The 27769-nt window shown below is 43.0% G+C and overlaps 1 protein-coding gene and 1 long non-coding RNA gene across 3 annotated transcripts in view; both read right to left on the bottom strand.

The window, feature by feature from the left end:
* LOC112654113 (collagen alpha-2(IV) chain-like) overlaps nucleotides 1–27769 on the bottom strand; it is a 125640-nt gene that overhangs the window by 96848 nt on the left and 1023 nt on the right. The gene's annotated exons all lie outside the window — the stretch shown is intronic.
* Nucleotides 11704–27690, bottom strand: LOC125754823 (uncharacterized). Its single transcript, XR_007409686.1, has 3 exons — nucleotides 27453–27690; nucleotides 19471–19760; nucleotides 11704–19385 (listed from the first exon to the last, which is right to left on the bottom strand). It is a non-coding gene; the product is annotated as an uncharacterized LOC125754823 (long non-coding RNA).

Raw genomic sequence — 27769 nt, forward strand, 5'->3', positions numbered from 1 at the left:
CCTTCAGGTGTCTTACCGAAGTGAAGGGCAGATTTTTCTTTTTTTTTTTTTTTTTATAGCTGTCAATCACATATATTATTTGCGTCTACTTCAAACTCATTTTGCAATAAAGGTTTTCAAAATCCTCTCTCCTTCCTCTGGGGGAATAACAAGGGGCGAAACCAACAAGGAAGATGACTTTATATAATCCTTTCATTTCAGATCCTCATTCCTTCCTGCTCTGAACTTCAGGCCAGAGTTCTGCTTTACTGTGCTCCAGATATGGACACGATGAAAGAAGCCCTTAGAGTCTATAAGGAGGAAGTTCACCTTTGGTGTACATGTTGGAGAAGCATGAAGAATGATTTAATCTTGGAAGAAAACATAATGTGTCCTGAACGTGCTCAGGTTTGAAATTCTCCAAACGTTTAGCTCCTAAGAATATCGATTTCACAAGCCGGATGGGACACTTCTCTCTACTTCCTTGGGTCAGGGCTTAAGGCTTGAAGCCAGTGGTAGCTGGAGAGGGGAGCAGACAAGAGCATGGTCGTGGGGGCAGCAGGTGCCTGGCTTCAGATCCCCACATGGCCACTTACGAACCCTAAGACCCTGCACAGGTTTCTTGGGCTCTTGGCACCTCACCTACACCAGGGGGATGCTACTGGCAGTGTCTAGTTCATAGGGCTGCTGTAAGCATCAAAAGGTACAGTTCTTGGAAGAAGGCCTTGTCCAAAAACAAAAAAACAAAAAAACAAAACATGAAGTGTTGTTATTAACATTGATATTAAAAATACTGATGGTTATGGGGATCCCTGGGTGGCTCAGCAGTTTAGCACCTGCCTTTGGCCCAGGGCGCGATCCTGGAGTCCCGGGATCGAGTCCCACATCGGGCTCCCTGCATGGAGCCTGCTTCTCCCTCCTCCTGTGTCTCTGCCTCTCTCTCTCTCTATGTCTATCATGAATAAATAAATAAATAAATATTTTAATAAAATAAAATAATAAAATAAAATAAAATAAAATAAAACAAAACAAAACAAAACAAAACAAAACAAAATAAAATAAAATAAAATAAAATAAAAATACTGATGGTTAATCTAGGAAAACCAGCCCCTGTATGCCCTGTATGTAACAGCTAACCTTCTCACTTATTTTTCCTGGCATTCATGATGGATATCGAGGCTGTAAAGAAAAGTATTATTTTTGTCTTTTTTTCCCCATCAAGAGACAGACCTTGCAAAAAAGCCAGAACTATTTTACAAACAGAGCCTGGTTGAGAGACATGGCAATGTACAAAGAACGGCGGGGAGACACCCAAGAGATTTATTAAAGTCCTGGTTCAACCTCAACTGTAACTGCACTTTAGCTTTTAGTCCTTTTTTCATGTGCAAGATGAGTAGGTACCCAGAGAATATCTAATATTTCTTGCAGAACGAAAATTCTAGTTTTGTAACCTTTCACATCAATGTCAAACTTGTCAGAAAGGAATTCTACGAACTTCTACTTATCAAAGGGCTTTCTTAAGGTAGTTTTTCTTGAAATTCTCCTTCTCTCATACTATGAAATCTATCATCCTCTACTGTACATACTTCCCACCCCTCTAAAGACAGGCAATAAAATCATCCCTCTGTTAAGTGACCAGAAAAATAAGAATGAGAAATTGGCAAAAGCCTCCATTTCTATCTGAGTCTGACAGAAAAACTAATGATACCTTTTAGTGTGGTATGCAATGTTTTTTATCCACAGTAACGAATATTGTATTAATAGATTTTTTTTAAAGATTTTATTGATTTATTCACGAGAGACACACAGGGAGAGGCAGAAACACAGGCAGAGGAAAAAGCAGGCTCCCTACAGGGATGTGGGACTTGATATGGGACTAGATCCCAGGACCCCGGGGTCATGACCTGAGCTGAAGGCAGACACTCAACCACTGAGCCACCCAGACATACCAATATATTATTTTAATGACAGATATTTGGAACAGGTAAAAACCTCAGGGTAGGGCTTCACAACCTGGGGTAATCTTACCCCCCAACAGATACTGGTAATGTCAGAAGTCATTTTTGGTGATCACAACTAGGGGAAGGCACTGGTGTCAAGTAGGTAGGAGCCAGGGATGCTGCTAAATATCCTCCAATACAGCCCCACACAACAAGGAATTACCTGACCCAAAATGTTAAAAGTACAGAGGTTAAGAATCCCTGTCCTTGAGCATGGGGACAATACAGTCCCCTAGAGGGCAATGCAGATATCTGGTCATCAGGGCTGGGGTGAGAAGTGGGCTACCAGCATTACTAGCAGGCCAGGTCCAGAAATACATCATGCAATGCAATGCATAAGACATTACCTCTTAATGAAGGACTGCACCATATCCTACTCAACCTTCAAATGTCCCATGAACCACAATGGTGACAAACTTGTTTATGATTGTCTAAGCCTAGAACCTCATTCCGGTTTCTATACAGACACACAACATTTTTTGTATGGGTTAAAAACTTCTGTGTTTAGAACTGAAACTACATAAATCAAGAGAAGACATTATTTTGTTTGATCTGGAACTCTGCCAAGAGTTGCTCATCATTCCGGAAAAATAACATCACCAACGATGCCATTCATAGTATCTGAGTGCCCAAGACAACAAAAACATCAATCTTTGTGTACAGCCACCACATACCCTGTTATTTTACAGACAGGCACAGGCTTCTGGATACTTCCTATGTCTTCCTGCACAACTGAAACTAAACATTTACATATTAAAATGTATAGTATTTCAATACAAATTATTTAATTCGCATTGTTTTTTTATAGGACAGGGATTTTATCTATATATTTTTTAATTACACATGCAGGCAGGTTATGATATATATGAATTTCATTTCATGGTACTAAAGAGGGTACTACAAAATGTTATTTAAAAAAAAAAAGAGGCCCTGGGTATTATAGGGTTGAGCATCTTGGCTTTACAGATTACCTCATTTGACTCCTTCATTTTATGGAAGTCAAGCTGGAGGCCCAGAAAGGAGCAAGGTTCTTCTCGTGACAAGTCCACAACACATAAATCTGATCTTGGATCCATGCTATCAAAAGATCTCTGGGTAGAAGGGACTGCCTGATTCAAATTCCCACAAACGATTCCCTCCACGCATACACTATAAACCTGCCCTGTACCGCATCCACTCACAAAATATTACTACGGGAACCAGGACAAGGACAAACTATGAAAACTGTCAGTGCCAACCCATCAGAAAGCAAAGCTTCATTCATTCGGGTCAGTTGCCTGTGTGATCTTTCATATGAAAACAAAGTGGATGAAAATGAGAATGACTCATTTCAGAGGTTTCTCATTTGGCAAGATTAAATCACCACAGGACTAGAATTTCCTCTGGAACAAAAATGCCACAGACCAGGCTTTGGAAGGAAACGATCACAGTAATCTACTTGAGCAGTCCCCAAACTCATTTTACCCATTCATATGGAGCCCGGTTTTCATCTCCCTCTAAATGCCAGAGAGACCAAATGCCTGTTTTGATTATTGTAACTCCTTAATATAATTTTTGGTCATACTACAATCTCCTTCCTGAAACCTTAATTTTCCCTCTTTTTTACTTGTGAGGCAAACATTAATTGAGTGCTTCTTGTTTAAAACACTGCACAGAATGCTCTGGGGCATTATGAAGTAGAAGACAAGCTGTGTGCCACAGAAAACATTATCATCTAACATAAACATGAACACAAGTATAGGGCAAAATCAAGGAGCCTGCTGAGGAGTGATAGGCAAGAATTAAAGGGGAAGACAAATCAAATCTTTTTTTTTTTTTAAGATTTTATTTATTTATTCATGAGAGAGAAAGAGAGAGAGAGGGAGAAGCAGGCTCCATGCAGGGAGCCTGATGGGGGACTCTATCCCAGGACTCCAGGATCATGCCCTGGGCTGAAGGCAGGGGCTAAACCGCTGAGCCACCCAGGAATCCCCAACAAATCAAATCTTAAAAAACAAACAAACCAAAAAAACCTGTGGCAGCTGAGAAGCTAAAAGGCAATCCTCTTAAGTCTCCTTTTTAATTTTCTGTGATGTGGGCTTTCTTCCTTGAACTTTTCCCATCTGGTGGTGGTGGTGGGGGGTGTCCAAGAGGTGCTTCCGAACACTTCATTCCATCTTCTCCTTAAGTGTAACTAAGCTTTTACGTACTGAAATGTTATTTTTTATTATAAGCTGCTTGATTTGTATTGCTGTTTTATATTTACTACCAGGAGAGAAACGGTAATACACACATATACACGTATATAAAGCAGATATCCAGTCTGCTCATCCCAAGATGGCACGATGCCCTTCAAGTGGCTGAGTCACAATTAACACAGTTCCTCCTGCAGACGAGAGGACTGCAGGTCTCCCAAGGGCAGACAGAAATGTGGCAGATGACCTTTCACTGATAGGCCCACAGAAGAAATAAACAGAACTGTTCCACATTCATCTCTAATCTGGCAAAACAACTTTTCTCACCCACTTATTTTCATCTTTAAAAATGGAGAAAGATAACTTCAATGACCTCTCTCTTGTAGGGGAAATGAAAGAGGAGCTAAGCTTCTTGGCCATTTCTGAAAGAAAACAGAAGGCCTCTACATGCTAAACAGGGCCTGGGCATGAAAAACAGCATCCCCAGTTCCTCACATATTCAAATATAAATCACTGACCTCTCAGCTGAAGGGCTGCTTTCTTACTGCACATTATACCTACAGAATCCTCTGCAAAGAAAAAGCCTCATTTGGCTAAGTTTTAAACTCTCCAGCAGAACAGATTTCTCACCGTTACTCAGACAACTAGGTCACTATTTTCAGAAACCCTCACTTAAATACTTGACTTTACTCCAACTAAAGTTTTATCCATTCAACGAAAATTTATAGAACACTTGCCACGTTCCAGGCACTGTTCTAAAAATCCCAGCCCAGTGAAGCTTCAATTCTGGTGGGCTCAGACAATGAGGGGGAACTATTTAAGTAAGATATTTGATATGTGAGACAATAAGAAGTTCTATGGGGAAAAAAAAAAAAAAAGGAGCAGGGCAAAGGATCAGGAATTATAGGGAAAGGTCTGCAAATTTAGATCACATAGTTAAGGTAGGTTTCAATGAGAAAGTAAATTGAACAGTCTTCAATTCACAGAAAATCCCCTGTCTCTCTAGATCTTAAGTCAATTCATGTGTTGCCTCACTTTTTCCATTTTTTGTATTACTATTTTTATTACTACAAGGTGATTTTGAAAAAGGCCCATTTCAACTAAGATAAAGTTCCAGAAACTTTGTCAAGAACGCTGCCCTACAATTAAAACATTCCTTCCCTCTCTCCCACAAAAACTTTTCTGCACACCCACAAAAACAAAAAAATATGAGGAAGCAAACAGGAAGCCATGCCCATTCACAAAGCAAAAGAAAACAAACCTAAATATGTAGGAATAACTCTAATAAAAAATGTGTGGGAGGGGTGGTTGGGTGGCTCAGTTGGATAAGCATCTGCCTCGGCCTCAGGTCATGATCCCAGACTCTTGGGATGGAGCCCCGGGTGGGGCTCCTTGCTCAGTGGGAAGCCTGCTTCTCCCTTGGCCTGCCTCTACCCCTGCTTGTGCTCTCTCTCTGTCAAATAAATAAATAAGATATTTTTTAAATGTATGGGATAGACAAAGAAAAACAACAAAAGTTTTCCGAGAGCAGTAAGTACAATTATGCAACAATGGGAAATAAATGTTGTTACCCAGTATGACAAGACTAAATACCATAAAAATGTTTTCTTCTAAAATTAATTGGTGGACTTAATGCAATTCTACTAAAAATTTCAAGGTAGAGCAGAATTGAGTGGAACAATGCTAATGCCACTGAACAGTGGTTCTTAAACGTGGACATATATCAGAATCCATCAGAGTTTTCTCAGGGCACATGCGTGCATCTCACCTTACACTTACTAAAATAGCTTACAAAGGCTGCATACGTGTAGCCAAAGCTTTCCAGATAATTCTGAGGCATGATGACACTGGTTAAGAATCATCGGCTGGGAATAATAAATCATAGGAAAGCTAACTGAAAGCAAAAGAAAGACTAGAAAGTATGACTTATCAGTCCTTATAACCTATCTTCAAGCTAAAAAAATAAGATCAATGTGGTACTTGAAGAATAGATACATCTTCTCAAGGATAAACTTATCAACTTCCCAGGAAGTAATGTTCTGTATACATACATGATAAAACAAAAATCACAAATCAATGGAGAAGAAATAGACTGTTTTCTAAATTATTTTAAGAAAACTGGGGAAGGGGCCAACTTACAATTATACCTCACACACACACACACACACACACACACACAAATTCACACAACCAGGCGGATTAAAAAACTGAAGGGAATTTTGTGGTTTTAGGTCCTACCTTCAAATACTTAATCTATTTCAAGTTAATTTTTGTGTGGGATGTAAGTTAGCGGTCTAGTTTCATTCTTTTGCCGGGAGTTGTCCGGCTTCCCAACACCATTTATGAAAGAATATCCTTTCTCCATTGCATGTTCTTAGCTCCTTTGTCATAAATTGTTCATACATGTGTGAGTTTATTTCTGGGATTTCAATTCTGTTCCAGTAATTCATGTGTCTGGTTTTATGCCAATACCATGCTGCTTGGACTACTCTAACTCTGTAGCATAGTTGGAAATCAGAGAGCAGGGTACCTCCAGTTCTGTTCTTCTTTCTCAAGACTGCTTTGGCTATTTGGGATCATTTGTGGATCAGTACAAATTTTAGAATTATTTGTTCTAGTTCTGTGAAAAATGCCTTTGGAATTTTGATAAGGGTTGCATTTAATCTGTAGATTGCTTTGGGTAGTATAGATATTCCAGTAATATTGATTCTTCCAACCTATGAGCACAAAATATCTTTCCCTTTATTTGTGTCTTCTTCAATGTCTTTCATCAGCATCTTATAGTTTTCAGTGTACTGGTCTTTTAACTCCCTGGTTAAATTTATTCCTAGGTATTTTACTCTTTTTGATGTAATTGTAAATGCATCAATTTTAAATGTTAATTTCTCTTTCTGATAATTTGTTATTATTGTTTAGAAATACCAGATTACTATATGTTGACTTTTGTATCCTACTTTACTGAATTCATTTATTAGTTCTAACAGCTTTATGGTGGAGTCTCTAGCTTTTCTACATATAGAAAATGTGGTGGTAAGCTCCTCAACGTCAGTCTTAGTGATATTCTTGTAGATCTGACTCTAAAGGCAAAAGAAACAAAAGCAAAAATAAACAAATGGGCTTACATCAAACTATCAAGTTTCTGCACACCAAAAGAAACCATCATCAAAATGAAAAGGTAACCAACTGAAAGGGATATTTTTGCCAGTCATGTATTCAAAAAGAGATTAGTATTCAAAGTATATGACGAATTCACACAACAACAAAAAACCAAACAACCTAATTAAAAAATGCACAGAGGATCTGAATAGACATTTTTTCAAAGAGGACAAAGACGGCCAACAGACACATGAAAAGATACTCAACATCACTAATTATTATGGAAATCCAAACCAAAACCACAATGGACATCACCTCACGCCAGTTAGAATGGCTCTTATAAAAAAGACAAGAAATAACAAGTGTTGGCAAGGATGTGGAGAAAAGGGAGCCCCTGTGCATGGCTGATGGGAGTATAAATAGGTGTAGCCACTGTGGAAAACAGTATGGTGATCCCTCAAAAACTTAATACTAGAACTACCATATGATCCAGCAATTCCACTTCCAGATATTTACCCAAAGAACACAAAAATGCTAATTCAAAAAGATATATGTACTCCTATGTTCACTGCAGCATTATTTACAATAGCCAAGAAATGGAAACAACCTAAAAGTCCACAGGTGGACAAATCGATGAAGAACATGTAGTATATACACACAAAGGAATAGCATTCAGTCATAAAAAAGAGTGAAATCTTGCCGTTTGCAAACACATGAATGGACCTTGCAGGTATCGTGCAAAGTGAAATAAATCAGACAAAGACAAATATCATGTGATTTCACTAATATGTAGAATCTTTAAAAATGAAGCAAATGAACAAAGAAAACATAAATAAAGTCATAGACACAGAGAACGAATGTGTACCAGAGAGGAAGGAGATGGTAAGAGGCGGGTGAAGCGGATTAAGGGGGTCACCTATATGGAAAGGATGGTAACTAGACTTGTAGTGGTGATCACTTTGTAGTACCCACTGATGCCGAATTATAATGTTGTACATCTGGACAAAAAAATTTAAATTATCTTAACCATACCAAACCCAACCCAAAACTCTCAAGGTGGGGGATGGAGAGACAGCAAAATGAATTATTGAAAAAGAGAAAAAGAAGAAGAAAATTTAGTTGATTTTTACCAAATCACTAGAGAGGAAGAAAAAGGGGCAAGAGACATGGATCCACAAGTTAGATGAGAACACAAAGAATGATAAACAGGTAAGAGGTTACAGAGCAGTAAGTACAGAATGATTCTATTTTATATTTACCAACACACATATTTGTAAAGCTATCTACTCATATGTTAACAATAGTTGACTCTGGCTAATTTTTTTTCCCTTTTAGTTTGTGTTCAGTTTCCTGATGTTATACAATGAATTTGTATGTTTTAATTTTTTAAAACTGGTATCTATTTTTCAAAGCTATGTAGTTAATGTGTTCTTTGATTCCTTTCACATAATGGGAAATTGGGCACATGAGAGGATAGATTTAAAACTCTTTATATGTGTTTTTAAGTGTTTTGTTCATCTTAAAAAGTGTTTTATCCTAATTATGGCTTTGCTTTTTCTTATTAATTTCGGTTTGCTGAAAATTCCTGCTCAAGCAGATCATATCTTTTTTTCAAAAGTTGGAATAATTAAATGTCCAATCACAGCAATATGTTGCAACAATTAAAAGTACTTGATAAAAGTGGTTGTTAGATTAAACCAAATTTTGATAACAGGATAATCAGATTTGGTACTCTGCTGGGTTACCCAGAGAAGACCTGGTAAGCAACGGTTGTATCAGTGAGCCAGAAAAGGGTTGTCGATCAGCTAGCTGCAGGTCCAACCACAAGACATCAGCAGAAACAGCCTGAATGACCAACAGTATTCTTGCAAGCATCTTTTTCCTACAAAATATATGTATGCTTTTTAAGTTAAATATGAAAGCTACAAGGCATAAAGCACATCCATAATCCCATCAGATCAAGAGACTAGATTTTAAAACATTTCACCCAGAATTAGCAAGATACAAAAAAAAAAAAAAAAGGAGGGGGGGACAAGAATGTTTTTAAGAAGTTCCAAAGATGGGACATTATCCTAGGTTAAACAAAGCCAGTCACAAAAAGACTAATGCTGTGTGATTCCATTTATATGAGTTATCTAACGTGTCAAGTTCATAGAAACATAAAGTAGAATGGTGGTTACCAGAGCAAGGGGAGGAGGAAGTGGAGAGTTGTTGTCTAATGGGTACAGAGCTTCTGATTTGTAGGATGAAAAAAGGTTCTGGAGATCCATTACTCAACAAATGAATATACTTAGCTCTACTGAGAAATGGTTAAGATGATAAACTTCATGCTGTGTTTTTTTTATCACAATTAAAAGATAGATAAAAATCCTTAAAGTAATATAAAATGAATGCTTCATATTGTGACAAAGTACTAATACTGAAGGCCAGAGATTAGTGTCATATTGACAGCCTTGTTGAAAAACAAAATTATTTTAAAGATTTTATTTTTAAGTAATCTCTACACCCAACATGGGGCTCAGAGGCACAACCCTGAGATCAAGAGTTACAGGCTCTACAAACTGAGCCAACCAAGTGCCCCTAAAAAATGTTCTTCTGGGATCCCTGGTGGCGCAGCGGTTTGGCGCCTGCCTTTGGCCCGGGGCACGATCCTGGAGACCCAGGATCGAATCCCACGTCGGGCTCCCGGTGCATGGAGCCTGCTTCTCCCTCTGCCTGTGTCTCTGCCTCTCACTCTCTCTCTGTGACTATCATAAATAAATAAAAATTTAAAAAAAAAATGTTTTTCTGACCCAATTCCATGCAACCAAATTACTAAGAGTCTGATAAAAGTGGCACTTGAAAGCAGTGGGGAGGAAAGAACTATTCAATTAACATGGAACTGATTTGTAAAAATCTATATAAAAAATACATTTAGAAGTTTATATCATGTCATATATAAAATATAATTCCAAAATTAAATAGTTCAGATGTGAAATGACAAAACAACCAGATTGAAAATATAGGAAAATATCATCTGACCTTAGTATGAGAACATTTTTATAAAAATGAAAACAATGGAGAAGATAAATATATTGAATTTAACCTCAATAACTGAGATAATTGAAATAGTTTCTTCAATAACTGAAATACATAAAACTGAAGATCATTTTGTTTTTTAAAAAACCCACCGCTACAAAACCAGAAGGCAAACAGATGAACAAACTAAATCACTAAACATCTGGCAATAGGTTGATAACCTTAATACATAAAGTACTGCATCAAAATATAAGTAATAATAAATATGATTGTGGAAGTCCTAAAAGAACAAGTAAAATATTAAAATGGCCAATGAGCACATGAAGAAACTGTGTGACCTCATCAGTAATTAAAGAAATAACAAGAGCTAAAAGCTACGGACTACATGTTACATGTTCTACATCCAGTTTCTTAGTTCATCTCCTGAAGGTGAGGTACAAAGAAAAAAAATTCCCTTATTTTTCATATGAGGAAACTAAGTCAACAAAAAGGTCATTCATGTCCCAAGGGCAAGTGGTCCCACTGGACTGCCCCTCTGTTAATCACCACATTCCACTAAAGGAAAAATGGGATACGTTTGACTCCATCGAATGTCATCTGGGGCAGGCTGGGACAAACTAGGTTCTCAAGTCAAATGCGCTGCTGCCCATTTTGGCATGGTCTGCAAAGCCAAAGAATGAATGGGTTTTGTATTTTTCAGTTGTTGGGGGGTGGGTGACAATTTTGTGATGTGAACATTATATGAGGTTGAATTTCAACGTCCACAAAACAACAGGAGAGTTAAGCAGCTGCAACCGGGACCGCAAGTGGCCTGCAGGGCCTAAAACAGTCCCCTCATCTGGCCCTTTGCAGAAAGAGTCTATTGTCTCCCAACATGGGATGCGGTAAACCGGGCTCTCTTCTACGCTGTCACTGTAAATTTAGGCAATCAAGTACAAAGCAAAGGAAAATATATGTATCTTCATACTAGTTGACTCAGTAATTTTAGGGTATCATGAAAAATGTAAAATTTACCTTCAGTTTTATGTAAAAAACACTGTTGCGGCAATGTCAACCCAGGAAGGCTGACTCCAGGCCCCAATCTCAGGGCCAGGACTAGGGTCAAGGCTACACTTAAATACTGACTCCGAAGGGAAGAAAACAGCTTTTCAGGTCTGTCGAGTAACACCCCCAGAAAGCTGGGCCTCCTGAAGTCCCATTAATCCAAACTGTCAAACACCACCTTGAAATTACTACCAAATCATAAAACATTCATTTAAAAAGACATTGTTTCTTGAGCTGGAACACATGAAACTGTAGATATTCAAGGGTTTATGATACATTAATAGTATTAAATCAAAAGGTAGACAGGGATTAAACATAAAATCCATCTTGAGTATGGATAAACCCCAAATCCCCAGTTTACTTTCAGCGGAATAACACATCTGTCACATAAATTAATGTCATCATTTGGATTTTATTGGCTTTGGAGTTTGTTGGCATTTAATTTGTAAATCTGCTTTATTTTTTTCTAGCTGTATAAATGCTATAAGCTAAGACATTTATTCCATGCTGGGATATATTTACATAACATTATGACAAACATAATTAAGTCAAACTGGAAGAGAGGATGTTTTCCTTTGAAAAAGGCCTCTTTATATGTCGCAAGTTTGAGAATGCTGTACCTTGTAGGTTCCATACCCAACCTAGCACATAATTTTGAGAAAAAAACAATCGCAATCCCCTTCTGCTCGGTCTCACAAGCTTGGTACTGAAGGGCAACAGCAGAGCAAACCAAGGGATGAAAAGGAGTGCAAAGGAAAGCCCATTTTCACATGACTCCACGTTCAAAACAGAACACTTGACCTTTGTGAACTTGGATTTCCTCCTCTGTAAAATGGGGATAATAGTTTGCACTGCAAGACTACAGAAAGAAAGTGTGAGAGGTACTCGAGGTAAGGTATAGAAAATAATAATAATACTAATAATAGCTAATATTTCCTAAGCAGTTAACCATGTGCCAGGCATTCTGTATGCATTTTACACGCACATAACATTTTATATGCATCACCTCAAAGAATGATTATAACCCCACACTGTATGGAACATGTACCAGCATATCTCTGTTTTAAGAAGATAAAACCGAGGCACGGAGAGGTTCGGTGATTTGCTCAAGGTCACGTAGCTAGTAAAAAGCTGAGCCAAGACCTGACCATAATGTTTCATGCCACGAAGCTGGTTTTCTTCTCCTTTACACAAAACTACCTCGATAAATGGGAGCAATTATTATGATCCTTATGTCCACAGAAACATTCTTCTTTGAAACCCAGCCACAGACCCTCGAGTGAGCTCGGCCTCTGAAGGGGCCTCCAGCCACTCCCCTAGTAACCCTTTCCAGAATGCTCTTTTCCCTCTGGCCTAAGTCTTTCTACAGAATCTGGGACATACGATGCAACTTTATTTTTGAAAAGCTTCAAAATTCTAGCCAACAGCACTGTAAACAACAATTTCCTCTTCTTAGGATTCTCCAGGGTCCCTCCCCCAGTCTTTCCTCCCTTTGTATTCCTGTGGTAGAAAACTGTAGACTAAGCCACTAGGCCTAAGTACACAGTGCTTGTGGGAAGGACATCACCACCAAGGCTTTTGTACTGAAAAAAAAAAAAAACAAAAAACAGAAAGGCTTGGTTAACATCACAAAGTTGGTGAGCTTAAACCCTAGAAAGGGTCATACTTTAAAAAATACAACTACTTTCTTGACATTTTCTGTTTCCCCAGCTTAGAATGTAGCACTAATGACAAAAATCTTCAATTACATTCCCAACTGGCAAATGGGTTTTATTTTCACTGTTATAAGGCATCCTAGGAGCGCCTGGCTGGTTCAGCCGGGATACCAGACAACTCTTGATCTCGGAGTCAGTGGGTTTGAGCCCCACACTGGGGGTAGAGATTACTTAAGAAAATAAAAGAAAAGCATCCAACATGATTACAACAGAATTCTAATTTTTACAAATGGGAGAAAAAAAGGTTATTAGAAGATTTAGCTCCCAACTAGCCTCAGATCTTAAGCCCCACACCCCAGCCCCGAATCAAGTATACATTACACTGAAATATAAAGGTTTTAAATTGCTACGGGGCCTAACTTCTTCGAAGAGAATCTAAAATGGGTATCAAGAGTTTATAACAGCCAAGAGCTTAACCAAAACCCTGTGGCTTTTTTTTTCCCTTCATAGCCCTTAATCTTCAAATGGTTCCACTGTAAAAAAAAAAAAAAAAAAAATGCTTTTATTATATGGACATGTTAAAATATTAGGTCTAAGCACAAATATAAACTCCTTTGAGAATGAAAGCCTTGAAAATAACCCAAAAATAAAAAAAATAAAAATAACAGAGACACCACTAAAGCCATTTTTCAGTCTGTAGAGTGTTTGGGAAAATGATCATTGCTGAAATGTAGCCAGGCATGAATGAGAGCGGGCAATGTGGGCAGGAGGGGTAGTGGTTCTAAGAGGCGATGAGCAGTAGGACAGGGTTCGAGGTGTGCCGGACTCCAGGCTACCTGAGCGCAGGAGTATCTCGTTTGTTCCACGGTGACACAGGTCCCCAAGCCGAGAATCCCTGGATTCAAATACTGGCCCCACCACTTAACTCATAGCTGTGTGACCTTGGGCAAATCACTTTGACCACTGTGTACTTACTTCATTTTCCTTATTTATGACTGGAGATAATACCTACACTATCTCATTAGGTTGCTGTGAGAATTAAATGTGTTAAAAATATGTGGCAGGTTTAGAACAATGTGTGGCACATAATCAATATCACAAGGGCTTGTGAATTACTGTTATTATTATTTCATTTCAGAGATGAGGAAACTGAGGCATAGAGAAGTCATTTGTCTGAACTCATCCACTTTGGAAATGTCAGAACTGGGGTCTGAATTTAAGGCCTTGTGACTCTCAAGTCCATCCTCTTAACCATCTCAAAAAAAAGCGCAAAAAACTGCAGTTTTCAAGTGTAGAGAATTCATTAAATAATACAACTGGTATCGGTGAAGTTGTGGATGCCCTGGGATGACAGCCCTAGAACATAGCGACTAAATACCCCTTGGGTCAAATATCTCTACGGGATGCTGAGATTACATGAAACATGAGATGGTCCCAGGTATGGCTTAAAGCTCATGTCTTACAGAGAAAGAATATACATATAAATATTTTTAAACTGGAATGACACTGGAAAATTGCAAAAACATAAGTAGTAAAAGAAAAAAAAATGAATAAAATAAAATGACCAGAAAAAGGTCTTTCCTAACTCCAGGAACAAATACACTTCCTTAAAATGTCCTGCCCTCAGGGATTATAAGGGACAAAAGGGAAATTGAGTGGAGAAAATTCGAGACAGAGACAAACCATGAGAGACCCTTAACTCTGGGAAACGAACAAAGGGTTGCAGAAGACAGGAGGCAAGGGGATGGGGTGACTGGGTGACAGGCACTGGGGAGGGCACTCGATGGGGTGAGGACTGGGTGTTATACTATATGTTGGAAAATTGAATTTAAATTTAAAAATTTAAAAAGAAAATAAAAGAAAATGTCCTGCTCTGCCTGCCCCACTCCTCAATCCATGAAATTTTCTATTCAACATGTTCTCTATTTCCATTTTTGTTTGATGTTATCATTTCAGTCATTGTTTTGACCTGCTGGTATCCATGTTTAGGAAGGAAAATATAAGACAAAAACTTGACTTATGAACAAAGAAAAATCAAAATTTCCAAATGATGAAGATTAAAGTAGCAATAAATTTAAACTCTTGCAATTATCTTATCCTTCTCCTATGATTTTGCAATCTTTCCTAGCTTCAGAAAGAAGGTATTCTATTAGATTTTTGAAGATTAAGATCAAACTTTTTTTTTTTTTTCCTCCTGGTAACATCTACTTGATTGGGTACCAGGAGGATATTTATTTCTGCAGTTAACAGTGAAATCTGAAATTCATTGTTTCCCTTTAAATTTTTTTTTTTTTTTTTTTTTTTTACAAAAGACTATAACCAGAAATAACTGATGGCTGTTTTTTTCTTTGGTGAAAATCTCAATGCAGCAATAATAGTGAACCAAAGTAATTAAAGTGCAACAATTAAAACCGTTCTCTACGACATAATTATTTGGAATGTAAGAGTTGCACTAAGAAAGCTCCTCTGGTTGACTGAAAAACAGCCACTTTGGTAGGTAAAGGTCAAGTATTCAATTTCTATTCACTAAACGTGAATGGCTTCCTACAATAGTCTTCGTGGATGTGACCTCCATGCTAGACTGTTAGGAAATAGAAGATGGTTAGACTTTTAAACTGGTTAGCCAGGGACACAGGAAAATACCACCACATCAGCTTCAGGGACCTTCCCTCAGTGTCCCTAAAACAAACACGAGAAGAGGCCACTGGAAGATTAACGCATAAAATGGAACACGTTAATGCCAAATCTGATAAAACTCTGCAAGAGTAGCCCTTAGGTATACTCCAACATCAACAGGTAGAAACGTATTAAACTCTTCTCTATGCTATCAAAATAAATAAATGAACAAAAGCAAACAAAAAGGACACTGGTGAGAAAACAAATAACATGAGACTTTTTCAGGCTAAGAGATAAGTGAGTTTTTAATCAACCGAGGCTGAGGCATCTCATAAGATAAAAAGCACAGACTTCTCTGGGCATTTAGCAGAGAGTGGTTAGTCGGTGTCAGGGGACCACAGGTGGTCGTCCAGAAAGTCAAAGGAAGCGTGCTGGGCAAAAAAAAAAAAAAAAAAAAAAAAACCAGCAATTGAAGTGATAAAACTCTTCACACATAAAAAAAGTCTACATAAAGATTATATGAATATGAATAAGTATAAGGATTACATATTTTTCTCATTAACATCAGTACAATATCTGAATGTACTGTTGAAAGAAAAAGAATGTACTATTAAAAAGAAAAGTGACAGGCACCTGGGGGGCTCAGTGCCTTTAGCTCAGGTCGTGCCCCTGGGGTCCTGGGATCGAATCCCCACATCATGCTCCCCGCATGAAGCCTGCTTCTCCCTCCGCTTGTGTCTCTGCCTCCCTCTGTGTCTCTCATGAATGAATGAATGAATGAATGCATGAAAAGAAAAGAAAAGGAAAGGAAAGGAAAGGAAAGGAAAGGAAAGGAAAGGAAAGGAAAGGAAAGGAAAGGAAAGGAAAGGAAAGGAGAAAGAGAAAAGAAAAGAAAAGAAAGAAAAGAAAAGAAAATCAAAGAAAAGAAAAGAAAAGAAAATCAAAGAAAAGAAAAGAAAAGAAAAGAAAAGAAAAAAGAAAAGGAGAAAGAAAGGTGACTGGGTTCTTCTGTTCCTTCTTTTGTCTGGCCCTCTCTGTTCTTATATATACAAATTAGAAATTAATAGGACTTGCAGAATTCTAAAGTAAGCATATATGTAGGTCCAGAATTTCACCTGTGACTTTAATCGGGTATTTCACTTATTTTGCCCTCTGTCATACAGAAGATTAGCTCTCACAGACCTAATCCACGTCCTCTGTGAGTCATTCTAGTGATACACACCTAATTCCTGATGTTTGTGATTGCCATTTCTTAATGTGTGCTGAATCACAGTGATATGGGTGGAGCCGCATCCCCTAAAAAGATGTTAAAGTCTTAACCTTTAATACCTGTGAACGTCCTTTGATTTGGGAAATAGGATATTTCCAAGTGATCAAGCTAAGATCAGGACATAAGCAGAGGCTGTAACCCAATGACTGTGTCCTTATAAAATGAGGAAACGGACACAGTGACACAGAGGAATGGCAATGCGAAGACACAAGGAGAATTCCACCTGCAAGCAGAGGAAAGCCAAGGACCACCAGACGCTGAGAGAGAGGAAGGGAAGAGATGCTCCCTCACAACCCAGAGGGAATGAGTCCTACCAATATACTGATCTCAGGGCCTCCAGAACCATGGGACAATGTATTTCTGTGGTTCTAAGCCACTCAGTTTATGGTGTTTTGTTACAGCAGGCCCAGGACACTATTCCACAGGCCATGGACTGAGTTGCCCCAAGCTTGGGGAGTGTGGCCAGAAGCTCAAGAAGCCTCACAGAACTCCTGTAAACACAGGAGGTTCCCACCGTGGAAACCGGTGTAAAAAACCTACAATTTAGACAGAATGAACTACTCCCGTCTAAAATATTTAAAATAATGACACATTTGTTTAAAACACATTTCCTGCGTCTTACTTCATTTTACTACTCAGAACCACACCGGGAATGAAATAGGGAGGCTTCCTATCTTCATCTCCCTGACGAAGAACCTGAACCTCACAGGGTTGAGTGTTTTGGCCAAATCATAGACGCAGACGGTAGAGCTAGTATTGGTGCCCAGTCTTTTCTAGGAAGAAAAAATGTGATCATCAGTATTTTAACTTGGAACAACAGGAGCGCTTTAAGGCAGTGCCTCTTCCGATGACTCAAGGAAGAAAGGAAAAAACAGGATCACACGGACTGAGTTGGGTGAGGGGCTCAGAGACCCAGGACAGATGGACTAAATCTGAAAAAAACCTGGTATGAAAGGTAACTGCTAACTTGTGAACCTGGCCTTGAAGGGAGAAATGGAAACAGACTTAGAAAAGAAAAGAAAGGCCCAGGTGAATAAAAGGCGAGCAACCATAAATTATGTGAAAGCCCTTCAACTGACTAATTGGAGAAGTCCAGGGAGGATCGTAATGGAAAATGGGGTTAAAATAAGAAAGGGGCCCTTCCACTGGGCCAAAAGGTTATCATCGACATGATGGGGACAAGCAGTTACCACCGTGAGGCTCTTAGCAAGGGTGCGATGCACTAAAGGAGCCATCCCCGTAGCATTCTTTTTTTTTTTTTTAAGATTTATTTATTATTTATGATAGACATAGAGAGAGAGAGGCAGAGACAAAAGGAAGAGGGAGAAGCAGGCTCCATGCCAGGAGCCTGATGCAGGACTCGATCCTCGGACTCCAGGATCGCGCCCTGGGCCAAAGTCAGGTGCCAAACCGCTGAGCCACCCAGGGATCCCTCCCTGTAGCATTCTTAACAACAGTTCAGTGGCAAAGCAATCTGGGATTGTGAATGCTACTGTGTACAGCCTGGAAAAAGTGGTCACGACTGAAGACATGATAATGAATCTATCTGGATGCTTCTAGCAAGACACCTTGGACAGCTGCCTCTCTTCCCACCCTCCCACACTCCTAGACAAACTGGCCTTCTTGGTATTCTTTGGGGGGAGGGGGGTGTCCTTGCTCCAGCCTCGGGACCAAGTACTTGTGATTCCCTCTGCCTGGCTAGAGGATTTTTTTTTTTTTTTTTTGGCTAGGGGATTTTTGCATAGTTAGCTCCTCTACCTCATTTGGGTCTTGGTTTGAATGCTCTCTCTTCAGAAAGGTCTTCCTCGATCACTCTTTCATGAGAAGACAATCCCCCGTTGTTCTCCATTCCCTTACGTGACTTCATTTCTCTTCGTTAAGGCTTACTGTTACCGAAAACTATATTTATTTTACTTATCGATTAGCCATTACTCTCATTAATACATAAACTCCGCAAGTACAGGGATGTTGCACGTCTCACCAGGCCACGGTTGTGTTCTCAGAGCCTGCACAAATCTTGGCATAAGGCAGGGCCCCACGAAGTATGTGTTGCGTGAATAAAAGAATCTTATTCCCAAACAAGGCTGAGGTTATCCTCCAAAACACTCTTTAATCCCTCTTCCCTGCCGCTTCACTCCCAGTAGACACAACAGGCCTGGTACACACTGCCACTTCTACCTGGATTAAAGCAGCAGCCACCCAACTTCTCCCCAACGCCACCCTGTGTCCTCCTCCAAAGAATCCCCCTGGCAGGTGATTTTATCAAAACACGGCTCTCATGGAGCCACCAGCTCCTATTTAAAGCCTTCTCCATGGTTCTTAAGATAAAGACCAAATTCTTACTGGGGCCAGTAAGACACGGTATGGACTGGCTTCAGCCTTGGCGTGCGGCCTCATCTCACTCCACCGGCCTCTTGATGTTCCCCCACCGCTTGGTTTCACTGTTCCCTTCTGTGGCCGGGCCTCTGCACAAACGTCCTCTGCTGTCCGGCCTGCTCGCCTCCTCACCGTCCCTCAAACTCTCCACCTCCTGCTTCAGATACCAAGCAGGTGTCACTTCCTGGGGTTCCCGTCACCCACGCCCATAACACTGGGTGGCTCCACTCGGGAACATTTACCTTTAAGTGTAATTCTGTAATCAGCAGTCCTGGTGGGTTTTTGGAAATGAATGATTGTCCTCATTTGGGGGACTCTTCACTCCAAGACAGCACAGATCATGCACTGGCAAATCTCTGGGGGCAAGACTAGTGCTTGGGCCCGGCTGGCACTGAGGAAATACTTGCTGAGTGAGTGAAAAAGGCGGCACCTTGTTAGGAAGCAAAGAGCTAGAAGTTGGCATCAAATCCACGTAGCAAGACTGCCCACACGTACTTGAAGAAGAGCTGAAGACAAAGATACGGGTGAAAATCTGCAAGATACGAATGATAAACCGCTATTTAAACAGAAGGAAACCCAGGGAAGCTCAGGGCAATGCAAACCCTGGAAGGGCACTGCCTGCAGACTGGAAAAGAATGGGACGAAGACAGTCTGTGTCATTAAGGAACTAGACCAGAACCAGTCAAACAATTGGCTAAAACTACAGAGTTATGACTTAGGGAATGATGGTAACTAGGTGAAAGGTTACACCTCCATATCCTATTAAGGACTCCTTGACTCATCGGTCTTTCTGGAAACATTTGCCTCTGCAAAGAAACTCTTCAGGCTTGCCTTCTTCTTGGCGTTTTCATTTATAAAAATTCTCCCAAAGAGTCCTCAGCACCCCCCCCCCCGCCCCGGAAAATGTTTTAAATACATTTTACTGTGGTCCGATAGGTGTACACCAATAGCTCAGTGAGGCAAGGGCCAGGGAGGGGATGCCATATAACAGAAAGAACCCACTTTTGCTCCTGATTAAAGTCACTCATGTATGACTTCAGGAGCCGTACACACTAAAAATTCTGGAACAACGCAGGAAATTAGGGGTTACGGGACGAGGCCTGATTTGCAAGCCTCCACTGTTGTCCTTTTAATCACCTGAAGCCAGAATCTGTGTCACCCTAAGTTCTCCGAGGTTCAGGAAGAGGGCATTTGTCTATTTTGCTTTATCCCAGGGTTCTTTCAAAAGGTGATGTAACACTGGCGTGCATGAAAAGCAAGCTGACTTTGGCACCTGATCCCTGGGTGGCTCAGTGGTTTGGCACCTGCCTTTGGCCCAGGGCGCGATCCTGGAGACCCGGGATCGAATCCCACGTCGGGCTCCCGGTGCATGGAGCCTGCTTCTCCCTCTGCCTGTGTCTCTGCCTCTCTCTCTCCCTCTTTCATGAATAAATAAATAAAATCTTTAAAAAATCAAAAAAAAAAAAAAAAAGAAAAGAAAAAGAAAAGCTGCTATCACCTCCTTTCATTTGAACCCATCAATGACTCATGCTATAAACAGCAAGTCTCCTGGATTTGTTTCTGAGAAGGACACCACCACAGTTTCAACTGCGTCCACCAGGTTTACTGGAGCCAGTTTTCCAAAGATGATTCACCACACCCTGCCTGAGAAAGGGCAGCATGAAACAGGGGAGAATTCTGATCTTCAGAAATACAACAGACGATGATTATTTCCAATTTCATGCTGCTTATATGAGGAGAATGGGGGCACAAGGAAGCACAAGCCTGCAGCGTGTGTAAGAACTGTGGCAAACAAAACAGAAAGGGGAAAATGAAAGCAGGCTAAAAAACAGACAGTAACAGACTGATGGGAGGGGGTAAGGAGACTGACTATAGGGAGGATAACTAACCTTTTTCATCCCTACAGAATTAAGATGTCAAAATTCACAATAAAAAAAAGGGGGGGGGGCGCGGCTGGGTGGCTCAGTGGTTGAGTGTGTCTGCCTTTGGCTCAGGTCGTGATCCCAGGGTCCCGGGATCGAGTCCCACATCAGGCTCCCTGCATGGAGCCTGCTTCTCCCTCTGCCTGTGTCTCTGCCTCTCTTTGTGTGTCTCTCATGAATAAATAACTAAAATCTTAAAAAAAAAAAAAAAAAAAAAGAGGACATTTAGCAAAGGAACACCAAAACCCCAAAATGAGTAAAATCTCACTAGGTGGGCCACATATGCAAGGCCCCTGACAGCCCCTGACCTGGCTCTCCCGAGGCTCACCAGAACTTGGGGAGCACCCGGGAAAATGAGGGTCGGCCAACAAATTGAGCTGTGTAAGCAAGAGGGGTATGTGCAGCCATCACAAATTTCCTTTCAACGGTGCAGAAGCCCCCCAGTTGTATGCAAACCGTCACCCTGTCGTCAGGCTACTTCAGCATGAACACGTCTCTCAAGGCATGTTGTGTTCAGAAAGGGTTCCAAGAGGTAGGACTATCCACGGCTCGGGCCAGACTGTGTACGTAAGCGCTTGCGAAGGATACGTTCACTTTTGAAAACATGCTAAAACTCAAATTTTTAAACATCTGCATTAGTCCTCATCTACGTACAGCCTAGAAACGTGCAGCATTTTAAAGTGAGTTTCTTCTGACACGGGTGGATGAAATTCCCAGTCTCTGAAATTGTTAGTAGGGCATCTCATCCAGGGAAAGAGCAGGTGGTAATATGGTTCTTCCACAAGGGCCTTGACTTTCACTCTTTTTTTGTTTTTAAGATTTTATTTATTTATTCATGAGAGAGAGAGAGGCAGAGACACGGGCAGAGGGAGAAGCAGGCTCCATGCAGGGAGCCTGACGTGGGACTCGATCCTGGGACCCTAGGAACACTTCCCTGGGCTGAAGGCTGAGCCACCCAGGCCGCCCTTGACTTTCACTTTTTAAGATTCCTCCCACCATCCTTTGCTTTGCTCACCCTGTACCTACATGGTCAAGGCACCCGCACACTCAGTGTGGGTTAAAAACAAAACAAAACCCTGTCCTTTGTGGCTGCAGCGGCTGTTGGCTGGGCCTGTGGAATGGCAGAAAGAATGACAGAAATAATGTCGCGCTTTCACTTCCCAGCCCTTGTGGTCCAGGAGCTCCGCAGGATGAACTTCCCTCATCTGAGAACCAAGGGCACCTGCTGTTTTTATTGTTTCCTGGCATTTTCCCCCCAACCCCTGTCGTGTCACTTAATGTTATGCTGTCAAGTAACTAAGCCAACCCCCCTCCCCCGACTTTTTGGAGGCCAGCTCCCTTTTCTCCAGGCTGTCCTCTTAATTTCCCTGAACAAGAGCAGTTGGGAAATCTTCCTGCTGCCCTCCATCCTCCACCCTCCACGGGAGTCCAGGAGGCACAGCTGGGTTGCAGCAGGTCCTGCCCGGGTGTCGGTGGGCTGGCTGTGCTCGGGACCTCCATGCAAACGTGCAGCTCTTGTCCCTTCCATGGCCAGCATGGCTGATAGATGAAGCCGAAGCCAGCTCCTTTGGCCACAGATCCTATTCTCCATGTGATACTGAGCAATGCCCCACGGACGCAGAATTTCTATTGCCACGTGGTCCTGGTCTGTCCGGTCTCCAAAGCGACACTGCAGATCGTTTTCTACTTTTATTGTCCCAAGAAGCCTAAACACTGTATTGATGATCCAAAACTGGAATATTCCCTTTGTATAAAGGAACTCCTTTATACAGAATTTAGCAGGTATCATTTCTATGCTGTCCAGATCAACAACTTCTTGCCTCTACCCACCCAAGAACACAAAAAAACTCTGAAGCTTGAAACCAGCCCCACCTGACAGGACTTTCTGTACGGATGGAAATGCTCTGTGTCTGCTCTCCCCACAACAGTAGCCACTGCCCACAGACGGCTATCCAACACTTAAAACGGGGCTAGTGTGACTGGGGTATTAACATTTTTTATTTTAATGAACTAAAATGTAAATGTAAACGTACCTAGTGGCTTTAAAGAATTGTAAAGTATCTCAGATCTTGCCCTACTTGCAAGCTAACAAATAAGCGTGCCACAGTTCCAGGGATGCTGGGAGAAGACCTGAGACTTCTAAGTATGGACAAGGGGCTACACTTCTCACAAAACGAGCAGAAGCAGGAGTATTAACCTAGTTGTACCAGCTCTTTGAAGCCCAGCTCCCACAGTATGATGCACACAGGGTAAAGGGATACCTATAGACTTAATGATTTGCATTACAGAAGGGGAACCTTGAGTTCAGAGTACCCCAATCTCTTACACTAGACAGTTAGCTTTTCTTAAAAAAAAAAAAAAAAAAAACAGGGCATCTGGTGATACATGGTCTGCATCCCAACCTGATACCACTTGGCTGGAGCTGAGTATCACTGTTTTCTTTAAACAAAGCCTGGGCTCTCGGGGTTCCATACCTCTCCTTCCTGCTCTCATGTGTTTATTCTTTTACATTACCTGCCTGACTTCCATTTTAACGCATCAGGCTCTATTCCCCTTGGTCTGGAACATGCTTCAATCCCCAACTTCTGCAGTTGCCAACTATCGCTCATTCTTCAGGTCTTATTGCAGTCATGGGAAGTCTTCCCTGACCACCACCAACCCATTACGATGGGGTGATGCACTGTAGGGCCCCCACCAGCCTAGGCCCCCAGCATCCCATCTTCTGTGGTTCTCTGCATTACTTCTATCATGGCGTGAATGACACAAGATTCTAATTTTCTGTGTAACAGTCTGGATGCCTCCCCAGGCTTTTAAGGTCATGAGAGAGCGACTGTGACTATTTTGTACGCCAGTACCTAGGAAAAGGTCCAACACATACAAGTTCAATAAACAGAGGTGCCTGGGTGCCTCAGTTGGTTAAGTGCCTTCAGCTCAGGTCATGATCCCAGGGTCCCAGGATCAAGCCCCGCATCGGGCTCCCTGCTCCTCCCTCTCCCTCTCCATCTCCCTCTCCCCCTACTTCTCCCTCTCCCTCTCCATCTCCCTCTCCCCCTACTTGTGCGTGTGCTCTCTCTCTTCTCTGTCAAATAAATGAATAAAATCTTTAAAAAAGAGAGAAGTTCAATAAACACTGCTGACTAAATACACTTTCAACTGAGGGCCTTTTTTAAAAAAGCTATTTGGTGTAGTTTTAACAATTAGCTTTTACTGGTTAAAGGAGTTAAAAGGTTGAAGAAAGTTCTTACATAAGAAGCTTTCTGGCTTGAGACTCATGGCTACTTACCAAACCACACAGCTTCCAGGGCAGTGACAGATCTTTAATCTCAATTCACATATACAAAAACAAAGGTACTAAGCAAAAAAAGCCAAGTGTTTTAAAGTTAACTTCACCTCTCTCAGGATCTCCCTCAACCTGGCTTGCCTCACTGACTGAGCTGACTCAAAGCTCTCAGAGCTCAGGACCGGTATTATGAAACTCTACCCACGGCCAGCAGATGGATGCATTCCTCCTAGGAGCAGGAAGTCAGAGATGTCATTGATGTTGCACCAAATGCACCTAGTCAGTCTTTTCCTGATGGAAATCTTGCCCGTCCTTCATGCCAAGCCAAAAACTTTTAAATCTTGAAAAACAAACAAAAAAAAACCAAAAAAACAAAAAACCTCTCATTAAGAATCTTGTAGCTGTTGCAGTCAAATTTCCAGAGATTTGGAATTGCCAAGGCCCATGAGGCTTCAAGTGTTCAAGCGTCAAGTTATTTAAAAATATTACATTCAGGGGTGCCCAAGTGATTCAGTCATCTTAAGTACCTGCCTTGGCTCAGGTCGTGATCTCAAGGGTCCTGGGATCCAGTCTGCATAGGCCTCCCTGCTCCCTGCGGACTTTGCTTCTCCTTTTGCCCCTCCCCGTCTTGTGTTCTTTCTAACAAAGTCTTTAAAAAATATTACATTCGATCTCTGTACTTTTTTCTAGGCATTACAATATATTTTCCTTTCTCAAAGAACCAAGAAAAACATGCCATAAATGGACTTCTTCACTGAAGAAAAGTGAATTAGAACGGAAATTTCTATAGCTTTTTTTTTCTATAGCTTTTAACATTTGATGATCAAATCACACATGTACAGATGCTCTTCTGAGTTTTCACCCAAAAAATGCAGAATTTACTTAATTACCAAGAACGCCTCCCATTTGAAGGAGCCTTTCAGATTTCACTTCAGAAAACACTTGTTTAGCCAAACTTTTTCTTTCAATCTGTTAGGCAGATTCACCAAATAATGATCTTTTTTTTTTTTTCCAAATAATGATCTTTTTTTTTTTTAATTTTATTTATTTATGATAGGCACACAGTGAGAGAGAGAGAGAGAGAGAGAGAGAGAGGCAGAGACACAGGCAGAGGGAGAAGCAGGCTCCATGCACCGGGAGCCCGACGTGGGATTCGATCCCGGGTCTCCAGGATCATGCCCTGGGCCAAAGGCAGGCGCTAAACCGCTGCGCCACCCAGGGATCCCCCAAATAATGATCTTAAAGGGCCTCCCGTAACATATTCCTGCTATCATTCCACCTGTCGTATGTCATCATTAGACTCTATGCAATGTTCATATGAGAGCATGAAATAAAAACATTATTCTCTAATTTAGATTGGAAGCCTCTTTACCACAAGGAATATAGTTTACATTTGTCTTTGAAAGCACCTGGCACAACATATTGTACAATACAGGAACTTATGAAATTTCTATTAAATGAGGAATTCAGGAATGACAGGACTCACCATTTACAACCAAGTCTAGGGGATCCCTGGGTGGCTCAGGGGTTGAGCGCCTGCCTTGGGCCCAGGGTCTGACCCTGGAGACCTGGGATCGAGTCCCGCATTGGGCTCCCTCCATGGAGCCTGCTTCTCCCTCTGCCTGTGTCTCTCATGAATAAATAAATAAAATCTTTTAAAAAATAATAAAATAAAACCAAGTCTAAAGCTGACTTTCTTAGCCCTTTTAGTCGCTTTCTTCACACGGTACTTAGAACGGTGCTAACACAGCTTCTGGTGCCTGTGATTTTATTTTCTTTTATTTTTTTACCCCCTCCCTCTCCCCTAGGATTTTAAACTGAAAATTTGCAAACGATGGGGCACAGCTCGTTTGTCCGAGCTCAACGTCTCAACTTACTCACGAGCATGAAGGTCTGCTTCCTGAACTGTTAAAATCAGGAGAAAACATTTAAATTTCAGGAGAAGAGATTGAGAAGGCTGGCGACCATCGGAAGCACCCAGGCTGTCCCCGACGCGGCGCGGGCCGGGCCGGGCTTCTGCCGGGTGAACCCCAGGCCCACCCGCAGCCGGGGGCGCGCTTGGCCCTCTGGGTCCCGCGGGGAAGAAACCACTTGGTCTCTGAGACGCTAGTGACCAGGTGCGGACCCGGGAGCCCTGATGCCAACCGACTCCCCGCCGAACCACCCCGGGGCCCAACGCCAGCTCAGCCCACACCTGAGCTCGGGCGGCGCACGGGACCGGCCCCCGCCGAGGGACCCCCGGGGCCGCCCTCGGGGTCCTCCCAAGGGACAGGTGCAGGCGCGGCGAGCGCCCAGAGCCCAGAGCCCAGCGCCCAGCGCCCGAGGCTCGTCCCGGGGCCGCGCCAGCAGCAGGGGGGGGCAGACTCGCGTCCCCGTCCCCGTCCCCGTCCCCGTCCCCGTCCCCGCGCAACTCCAGCCGCGGGCCGGGCGGGGTCCCCCCGGGGGCGCCGGGGCGGGAAGGGGCGCGGGTCACCCCCCTCACGGGCACCCGGGCGGGAAGGGGCGCGGGTCCCCCCGGGGGCGCGGGCGGGGCGCACGGAGGGTATCTCCCCACCGACCTCGGGGCACCGGGTCGCTCCCCGGCTCCAGCGCCCCTCCCCGCGCGGCGGGCCCAGGTCTCCCCCTTTCCTCTCCCCGAGACTAGTCCTCGGGGGCCCGCGGGGCCGCGACTTCCCCAACTTGGCACAGACGTAGCCGGGGGGCGAGGGTCCCCTCCCGAGGCGGCCGCGGGGGCGGGGGAGGCGGGTGGGACCCGGGTGGGACCCGCCACCCTCCCGGGCCGAGGCGCGCGGCTGCCGGCGCTCCAGCCGGGGGATCCACAGCCGCCTCGGGCGCCGGGACGCGGGGGACGCGCCGGGAAGCCGGGGGGAGGCAGGGACGCGGGGAGAAGCGGAGGGACACGGGGGGACGCGGAGGGGGGGGCGCGCACCCGGCCGGGCAAGCAGCTGCCCAACTTCGCGAGCCCCTCGCGCCCCCACCCCACCCGCCCACCCCGCGCGGCGGCCAGGGCGCCGGCACCCACCTGGCGGCCGCGGGCGCAGTCCGGGACGGAAGCCGGAGCCTGCGGGCGGCGGAGCGGCGGGCGGAGCTAGGGGGCGCGGGCTCCCGGGGCGGGGACGGGCTGAGCACGCGGAGCGGCGGCGGCGGCGGCGGCGGGGCGCCTTCCTCCCGGCGCGCGGGCCCGGCCGGGTCCGCCGCTCGCCCTCTGCTCCCGGGCGCGGCTCGCAGGCCCTCCCGCGGGGCGGCTCCGCGCTCCCGGCCGCCCGCGCCCCGCCCCCGCGCCCCGCCCGCGCCCCGCCCCCCCGCGCGCCCCGCCCCCGCCCCGCCCCCTCGGGCTCG

This window comes from Canis lupus, chromosome 3 (assembly GCF_003254725.2).
Source record: "Canis lupus dingo isolate Sandy chromosome 3, ASM325472v2, whole genome shotgun sequence".
NCBI lineage: Eukaryota > Metazoa > Chordata > Mammalia > Carnivora > Canidae > Canis > Canis lupus.